This window comes from Zea mays, chromosome 2 (genome assembly GCF_902167145.1).
Source record: "Zea mays cultivar B73 chromosome 2, Zm-B73-REFERENCE-NAM-5.0, whole genome shotgun sequence".
Lineage (NCBI taxonomy): Eukaryota > Viridiplantae > Streptophyta > Magnoliopsida > Poales > Poaceae > Zea > Zea mays.
In genome coordinates this window covers 96,415,919-96,425,679 of record NC_050097.1, presented here as the reverse complement: position 1 = coordinate 96,425,679, position 9,761 = coordinate 96,415,919, and positions in this window count along the sequence as shown.

Sequence of the window (9,761 nt, the reverse complement as noted above, 5' to 3'; positions counted from 1 at the left end):
TGCGGCAACGAAATTGTGCAAAACCACACCAAATATGAGTTTTGGACCTAAATTAGTGGATTGGGCATGTTCGATGAAAAAAACGAAGAAATGGTTCCGATGGCAAAAACTTGTGCTCTGTATATGCACCCCGACACCCGTTTTCGGAATGGGTGACGTGCGGCAACGAAATTGCGCGAAACCACCCCAAACATGAGTTTGGGACCTAAAGTAGTGGATTGGGCATGTTCGTAGCGAAAAACGAAGAAATTGGTCCAGTGGCAAAAACTCGTTCTTTGTATGCACACAAACACCCGTTTTCGGAATGGGTGACGTGCGGCAACGAAATTGCGCGAAACCACCCCAAACATGAGTTTTGGACCTAAAGTAGTGGATTGGGAAAGTTCGTTATGAAAAATGAAGAAATGGTTCCGATGGCAAAAACTCGTGCTTTGTATGCACCACGACACCCGTTTTCGGAATGGGTGACATGCGGCAACGAAATTGCGCGAAACCACCCCAAACATGAGTTTTGTACCTAAAGTAGTGGATTGGGCATGTTTGTTGCAAAAAACGAAGAAATGGGTCTGGTGGCAAAAACTCGTGCTTTGTATGCACCCCGACACCCGTTGTCGGAATGGGTGACGTGCGGCAACGAAATTGCGCGAAACCAACCCAAACATGAGTTTTGGACCTAAAGTAGTGGATTGGGCATGTTCATTGCGAAAAACGAAGAAATGGTTTTGGTGGCAAAAACTCGTGCTTTGTATGCAACCCGACACCCGTTTTCGGAATGGGTGACGTGCGACAACGAAATTGCGGGAAACCACCCCAAACATGAGTTTTGGACCTTAAGTAGTGGATTGGGCAAGTTCGTTGCGAAAAACGAAGAAATGGGTCCAGTGGCAAAAACTCGTGTTTTGTATGCACCCCAACAACCATTTTTGGAATGGGTGACGTGCAGCAACAAAATTGCGCGAAACCACCCCCAAACATGAGTTTTGGACCTAAAGTAGTGGATTGGGCAAGTTCGTTACAAAAAACGAAGAAATAGTTCTGAAGGCAAAAAATGTGCTTTGTATGCACCCCGACACCCGTTTTTGGAATGGGTGACATACGGCAACGAAATTGCGCGAAACCACCCCAAACATGAGTTTTGGACCTAAAGTAGTGGATTGAGCATGTTTGTTGCACAAAACGAAGAAATGGGTCCGCTGGCAATAACTCGTGCTTTGTATGCACCCCGACACCCGTTTTCGGAATGGGTGACGTGCGGCAACGAAATTGCGCGAAACACCCCAAACATGAGTTTTGGACCTAATGTAGTGGATTGGGCATGTTCGTTGCGAAAAACGAAGAAATGGTTTCGGTGGCAAAAACTCGTGCTTTGTATGCAATCCGACACCCGTTTTCGGAATGGGTGACGTGCGGCAACGAAATTGCGCGAAACCAACCCAAACATGAGTTTTGAACCTAAAGCATTGAATTGGGCATGTTTGTTGCGAAAAACGAAGAAATGGTTCCGGTGGCAAAAACTCGTGCCTTGTATGCACCCCGACACCCGTTTTCGGAATGGGTGACATGCGACAACAAAATTGCGCGAAACCACCCCAAAATGAGTTTTGGACCTAAAGTAGTGGATTTGGCATGTTCGTTGCGAAAAACGAAGAAATGGTTCCGGTGGCAAAAACTCGTGCTTTGTATGCAACTCGACACCCGTTTTCGGAATGGGTGACGTGCGGCAACGAAATTGCGTGAGACCACCCCAAACATGAGTTTTGGACCTAAAGTAGTGGAATGGGCATGTTTGTTGCGAAAAACGAAGAAATGGTTCCAGTTGCAAAAACTCGTGCTTTGTATGCACCCCGACACCCTTTTCCGGAATGGGTGACGTGCGGCAACGAAATTGCGCGAAACCACCCCAAACATGAGTTTTGGACCTAAAGTATTGAATTGGGCATGTTCGTTGCGAAAAACGAATAAATGGTTCGGTGGCAAAACTCGTGCCTTGCATGCACCCCGACACCCGTTTTCGGAATGGGTGACGTGGGGCTACAAAATTGTGCGAAGCCACCCCAAACATGAGTTTTGGACCTAAAATAGTGGATTGGGCATGTTCGTTGCGAAAAACGAAGAAATGGTTCCGGTGGCAAAAACTCGTGCTTTGTATGCAACCCGACACCCGTTTTCGGAATGCGTGACGTGCGGCAACGAAATTGCGCGAAACCAACCCAAACATGAGTTTTGGACCTAGTGTAGTGGAATGGGCATGTTTGTTGCGAAAAACGAAGAAATGGTTCCGGCTGCAAAAACTCGTGCTTTGTATGCACCCCCTCACCCGTTTTCGGAATAGGTGACGTGCGGAAACGAAATTGCGCGAAACCGCCCCAAACATGAGTTTTGGACCTAAAGTAGTGGATTGGGCATGTTCGTTGCGAAAAACGAAGAAATGGGTCCGGTGGCAAAAACTCGTGCTTTGTATGCACCCCGACACCCATCTTCGGATTGGGTGACGTGCGGTAACGAAATTGCGCGAAACCACCCCAAACTTGACTTTTGGATTTAGGGCGTGTTTGGCATGGCTCTGCTCCATACCAGAGCAGCTCTACTCTAAAACTCTGGGTGGAGTAGCTCTGCTTCAGAGTTTAAATTGTTTTTTATAACCGGTGGCTGTGGCGGGTAAATAACTCCAAACTCCATGACTATGTTGCTTTTTTGGAGTTTTCGGAGCAGCAAAAGAGGTACTCCAAAAAATTGTACTGCAGCTCCAAAAACTCCATAGAGTTTACAACTCTGGAGTTAGGGTGTTTGGCATGCTCTGGCCAGCTCCTCCTTGGAGTTTTGCTCTGGAGCCATGCCAAACACGCCCTTAAAGTAGTGGATTGGGCATGTTCGTTGCGAAAAACGAAGAAATGGTTCCGGTTGCAAAAACTCGTGCTTTGTATGAGGCCCGACACCCGTTTTCGGAATGGGTGACGTGTGGCAGCGAAATTGCGGGAAACCACCCAAACATGAGTTTTGGACCTAAAGTAGTGGAATGAGCATGTTTGTTGCAAAAACGAAGAAATGGTTTCGGTTGCAAAAACTCATGCTTTGTATGCACCCCGACACCCGTTTTCGGAATAGGTGACGTGCGGCAACGAAATTGCGCGAAACCACCCCAAACATGAGTTTTGGACCTAAAGTAGTGGATTGGGAATGTTCGTTGCGAAAAACGAAGAAATGGGTCCGGTGGCAAAAACTCGTACTTTGTATGCACCCCGACACCCGTTTTCGGAATGAGTGACGTGCGGCAACGAAATTGCGCGAAACCACCCCAAACATGTGTTTTGGACCTAAAGTATTGAATTGGGCATGTTCGTTGCGAAAAACGAAGAAATGGTTCAATGGCAAAAACTCGTGGCTTGTATGCACCCCGACACCCGTTTTCGGAATGGGTGACGTGGGGCAACAAAATTGCGCGAAGCCACACCAAACATGAGTTTTGGACCTAAAGTAGTGGATTGGGCATGGTCGTTGCGAAAAACGAAGAAATGGTTCCGGTGGCAAAAACTCGTGCTTTGTATGCAACCCGACACCCGTTTTCGGAATGGGTGACGTGCGGCAACGAAATTGTGCGAAACCACCCAAACATGAGTTCTGGACATAGTGTAGTGGAATGGGCATGTTTGTTGCGAAAAAACGAAGAAATGGTTTCGGTTGCAAAAACTCGTGCTTTGTATGCACCCCACACCCGTTTTCAGAATGGGTAACGTGCGGCAACGAAATAGCGCGAAACCACCCCAAACATGAGTTTTGTATCTAAAGTAGTGGATCGGGCATGTTCGTTGCGAAAAACGAAGAAATGGGTCCGGTGGCAAAAACTCGTGCTTTGTATGCACCCCGACACCCATCTTCGGAATGGGTGACGTGCGGTAACGAAATTGCGCGAAACCACCCCAAACATGACTTTTTGGACCTAAAGTAGTGGATTGGGCATGTTCGTTGCGAAAAACGAAGAAATGGTTCCGGTTGAAAAAACTCGTGCTTTGTATGAGGCCCGACACCCGTTTTCGGAATGGATGACGTGCGGCAACGAAATTGCGCGAAACCACCCCAAACATGAGTTTTGGACCTAAATTAGTGGATTGGGCATGTTCGTTGCGAAAAACGAAGAAATGGTTCTGATGGCAAAAACTCGTGCTCTGTATGCACCCCCCCTGATGAGGACATCACTATGAGTACGAGTAGCAGCACCTCCACATCAAGCGCCACTTCCTTCATTAGCTGGGCCAAGCACTTGGGCCCGTGCCAGAGATCTTAACTTCGTCATGCTACTGAAGAATGAGGGCCCAGAAGAATAGACGACCAGCCCAACTGCGGCCCATAGTGGACGACCTAGGGTTGGCCACCCCTAGGGGCTGCGCCCCCTCTCTCTATTTATATAGGAGCTGCCCCTCCTTTGTTCTTCAAGTTTTGTTTTACATCTAGCTTTAGATACCCCAGAACACGTACAAATACGTGTTGTCCTCTATGATTCAGAACTCCACCTCGAGTGATATTAAGATTGCTCGCATCTTTTTCTTGTGCGTTCTTCGATTGCGCACATGAAACGATCTTCGTGATCAGGCCGATCTCGCATCAGCAAGGTCGGTAACCATTGGAAGTTAGTTCAGCGATTGCATTAGCGCTTCGGGATCGCTCGTATAATTATTTTCTGACCCTTAAAAATGAAAGAATAATGATTCGAACGACCATGATGCAAGCTATCAGTATCATATTGCCAAGGTCGACCAAGTAACAAAGAGCATGCTTCCATGGGAATAACATCACAATCAACAAAATCAGAATAAGCACCCATGGAGAAAGAAACACGCACGGAACGTGTGATTTTTATTTTACCACCATCATTAAGCCATTGAATGTGATATGGGTTTGGATGCTTACGAGTGGGTAACAACAACTTTTCGACCAGCATGGTACTCGCCAAATTGTTGCAACTGCCGCTGTCGATAATGATGCGAATTGACCGCTCCTGCACAACACCCTTTGTATGGAACAGAGTGTGTCGCTAATTCTTCTCGGGCAAAGCGACCTATGTACTAAGAACACGCTGCACAACAAGAATTTCATACCTATCTGCATCGCCCGGGTTGACATGTACCTCCGCCTGAGCTGCATGGTCAGTGGCAAGTAGTGCATGTTCAATTTCTTCAGAATCACTAGCGGAAGAGTACTCACCATCGTCACGAATGAGCAAAGTGCGCTTGTTTGGGCAGTCCCGAATCACATGGCCAAATCCTCTACAGTGATGACACTGAATATCCCATGTACGACCTGTGGGTGGGGCAGTGCTGGCTGGTTTGGTCGTCTTCTCGCGTGTAGTAGTGGTGGACGTGGATGGCGCAGGGGGAACTGGTGCTGAGGTGGATGTCGAGCTTCGTCCTGCAAAAGGGTTAGAATATGGCTTCGAGCGACGTCCCTGCACTTCACGTTCAGCTTTGCAAGCATATTCAAATAAAGTAGTCATATCATAATATTCCTTATAATCAAGTATATCCTAGATTTCGCGGTTTAAACCACCACGAAAACGTGCCATAGCAGCGTCGTTGTCCTCCAATATCCCACAACGAATCATATCTTTTTGTAACTCCTGGAAATAGTCCTCAACAGATTGAGCACCTTGCTGAAAACACTGCATTTTATTAAGCAAATCACGAGCATAATACGAAGGCACAAATCGATGTCGCATCGCAGCTTTCAACTGATCCCAAGTGGTTGGAATGGCAGTGGGATGTTTTTTTTATACTCACGCCACCAAATTAAAGCAAAATCAGTAAATTCACTAATAGCAGCTTTAACCTGAGAATGTGCAGCAATATCATGGCATGAAAATTTTTGTTCAACCTCTAACTCCCAATCAAGATATGCAGCAGGATCATATTTGCCATTAAAAGGTGGAATTTTAAATTTAATCTTAGAAAATAAGTCATTAGGGGGATGACGAACCACACGGCGTGCACGACCACGGCGATCTCCATCGTCCTGCTCAGTGTCACCGCCGTAGTCCTGCTCCATCTTTGTGGTCAACACATCAAGGCGTGCCAGGATGGTGTCGAGTGTGGTGCGAGTCGCCGTTTGAGCAAGGTCAAGCTGGTTGAAACGCTCGGTCGTCGAAGTGACCGTTGAATCAAGTCGTTCATGCATCGTCCTAATGTCAGCAGCAAGTCCATCAAGTTGTCCCCTTACTTCCAGCAACTGGGCATCCACTGTGTCGTGTGCTCCTGCCATAGTTAGCGCAAACACCAAAACACCAAAAGGAGAAAAACCGACGACAACAGGGAAATGGTGGTGACAATTCGCTCAATGGAATGCTGTTATCAAGTTCTTATCTGTTCTTACCAAGCCACAGTGGTGAGCTGCAACCAACAGATGGAACCGGTGAAAGATTGGATGAGCAATTGCCTAGAGAAACAGAAACCTTCTCGTCGTAGAAATATGTGGAGTTTTGGGTAGGCTGCACTCAAGTCAAGGATTAGCACGATCAAACATTAATGCAAAGTTGAATTATAGTGCAAAACACGAAACTATATTGCTGGCCATAAGTGCAAAGGACGGATGAAACTAGCAGAATGGCAGTACCGTAAATATTGTACTAGCAAGGCCAAAAAGGCACTAGTAGGAATCACAGGTGATTTTGTTTTTCTTTTTGTATGATTTTTTGATATTTTTCTCAGCACAAGGAGCAATAAAATAGGAGCTACACGAAGTTTCACCTAAAACAGAGTTCAGATGTGGTCTACAGAAAACCAGGAAGTTCTCTGAAAAGCGTGCGAGAACTTTGACGAATTTTTTTCTTTATTTTCCCGATTTTTTTTGACAATTTTATCGAAACCAAACATGCCGTAGAATGGTGTCAACAAGCTCATGTAAAAATTTCAGATTTTTTGAACAACCGAACGAAAAGTTATGCCCGGTTTAAGGAAGGTATGTTTAAAACGACCGAGATGAGACAACCGCTTTGTATCCTTTCTCCTTCGTTTTCTTTTTTTTTGTTTCTGTTTTTTTTTACGTAACCGAAGGAGAAAAACAAGGAAGCGGCGTTGACTCGGTTTGTTTTTTTCTGTTTTTTTTACGTAACCGAAGGAGAAAAATAAGGAAGCGGCGTTGACTCGGTTTGTGGAGTGATCAAACGGAATATGGTGGCGGCGCGCTAGGGTTTGAATGGTGGAATAACACAATGCAACCAGCAACAAATGACGTGAAAGCACACAAATTCAACAATGCAGATTATTGAAAGAAAGTGCGAGGCTCAAAAGGGTGCTGGGATAAGGTCTAACCTAAATTTTTATGTGGTTTTGTGGACTGTAGGAGAAAAAACACTCGATAAACTCACCGATCAACCTGGAAATCTGATACCACTTGATAGAGCTGGAGTGCCCGATCTTTCGGTGAGTGGAGATAATTCCGATTTGGTGGAAGTAGACCCTCATGATCCGACTACGACGAGCGAACCCGAAGCGCCAATGCAATCGCTGAACCAACTCCCAATGGTTACCGACCTTGCTCATGCGAGATCGGCCTGATCACGAAGATCGTTTCCTGTGCGCAATCGAAGAACGAACAAGAAAAAGATGCGAGCAATCTTAATATCACTCGAGGTGGAGTTCTGTATCACAGAGGACATCACGTATTTGTGCGTGTTCTAGGGTAGCTAAAGCTAGATATAAAACAAAACTCAAGTTCTAAATAAAACAGGACTCTTACTAAATAGAGGAGAGGCGTGAACAATAGGGCCGGCGCTACAGTACCGTGGTTACTGTTAACGACTTCCCTAGGCGCCCCATCCGGGCCTTCCTGTTGGGCCATCTTCTAATCTTCTGGGCCTTTGTTCTTTAACAGCATGATGTAGTTCAATTCTCTTGCACGGGCCCGAATCACTGGCCCAGGTGGAAGGGGTGGCGCCTGGACTAGGGAAGATGGTGCCTAGGCTGGAGAAGGTGCTGCTGGTGTAGATGTACTCGTGTTGGTGTTGATGTCCTCATCAACCTCCCCTAGCTCCCATGGTGCAGGAACTGATGTCTCAGCAGAACGAAATTCTGCGACAGCTCTTGCAGCGTCAGCCCCACCCTCAGCAGCATGGTGGAGGCCAGCCGCAGCGACCTCCAGCCACGACAACCTACCAAGAGTTCCTGAGTATGCAGCTGCCCTTGTTCACCAAGGCAGAGGATCCGTTGGACGCTAACATGTGGTTGCGCATCGTGGAGTCCAAGTTTCCCCTCCTCACAGGAGACTGCCCTGATGGCACCAAGGCTCGCTTCGCCGCACAGCAGCTTTGCGGACCTGCTCGGACTTGGTGGGACCATTTCCGTGCCATGCTACTTGCTGGTCATGAAGTTTCTTGGGAGGAATTCAAGACTGCCCACTTAATGCGGTGACTGTCAAGAACAAGTATCCTTTGCCTCGTATTGATGTTCTTTTCGATCAATTGGTCGGAGCCAAAGTGTTTTCCAAGATAGACCTTCGCTCCGGCTATCATCGGATCAAGATACGAGCAAGTGATATTTCGAAGACTGCCTTCTCAACCAGATATGGGCTGTATGAATATTTGGTGATGTCATTTGGGCTGACTAATCACTAGCGTACTTCATGTATCTGATGAACTCGGTCTTCATGCCTGAACTAGACAAGTTCGTGGTGGTTTTCATCGATGATATCTTGGTGTACTCAAAGAGCAAAGAAGAACATGTCGGTCATTTGCATGTAGTGCTTCAACGTCTGCGAGAGCACCGTCTTTCTGCCAAATTGTCAAAATGTGATTTTGGCTAAAGGAAATCAAATTCTTGGGTCAGACTACCTCTCAGGCAGGTATAGCTGTTGATCCTGATAAGGTGCAAGAGGTGATGAACTAGAAGCCGCCAACGACTATCCATCAGATTCGAAGTTTTCTAGGATTGGCTGGTTATTATCGAAGATTCATTCCGGATTTCTCTCGAATTGTGAAGCCCATGACTGAACTATTGAAGAAGGGAGCCAAGTTTGTTTGGGGTCAGAAGTGGGAAGATGCCTTCCACGCATTGAGGCAACATCTGACCACAACACCGGTGTTAGCGCAACCCGACAACAGCAAGCCATTCGATGTGTACTGTATTGCCTCTAGCACTGGACTAGGTTGTGTTTTGATGCAAGACAACCGAGTCATTGCTTACGCATCAAGAGCACTCAGGCCTCATGAGCAAAATTATCCCACTCATGACTTGGAGTTAGGAGCCGTGGTTCATGCATTGAAAATGTGGAGACATTATTTGATGGGAACCCACTGCAACATCTTCACAGATCATAAGAGCCTCAAGTATATCTTTACTCAGGTTGATCTCAACATGAGGCAGAGAAGATGGCTAGAGCTGATCAAGGACTATGACCTGGAGGTACACTATCACCCAGGGAAAGCCAATGTGGTAGCAGATGCCTTGAGTCAGAAATTGCAGTGTAACTGTGTTATGATGGATTCTCGCATCAACACACTATGTGATGAGTTGAGTAAAATGAAGATTGAAGTAATTGCTTTTGGTTCTTTGTCTCATTTCCGTTGAGACAAGGGAGTGCAAATCATTAAAGAGAACCTACATCAGAAGACAGAGAAGTATAAATGTTTCCGCCAAGATGGAAAGGGTATATTATGGTTTGAAAGCAGATTGGTAGTTCCTAAAAATAAGGATCTCAAGAAGAAGATCTTGGATGAAGCTCACCTCTCCAAGTTCTCCATGCATCCAGGAAGCACCAAAATGTACCATGATCTGAAG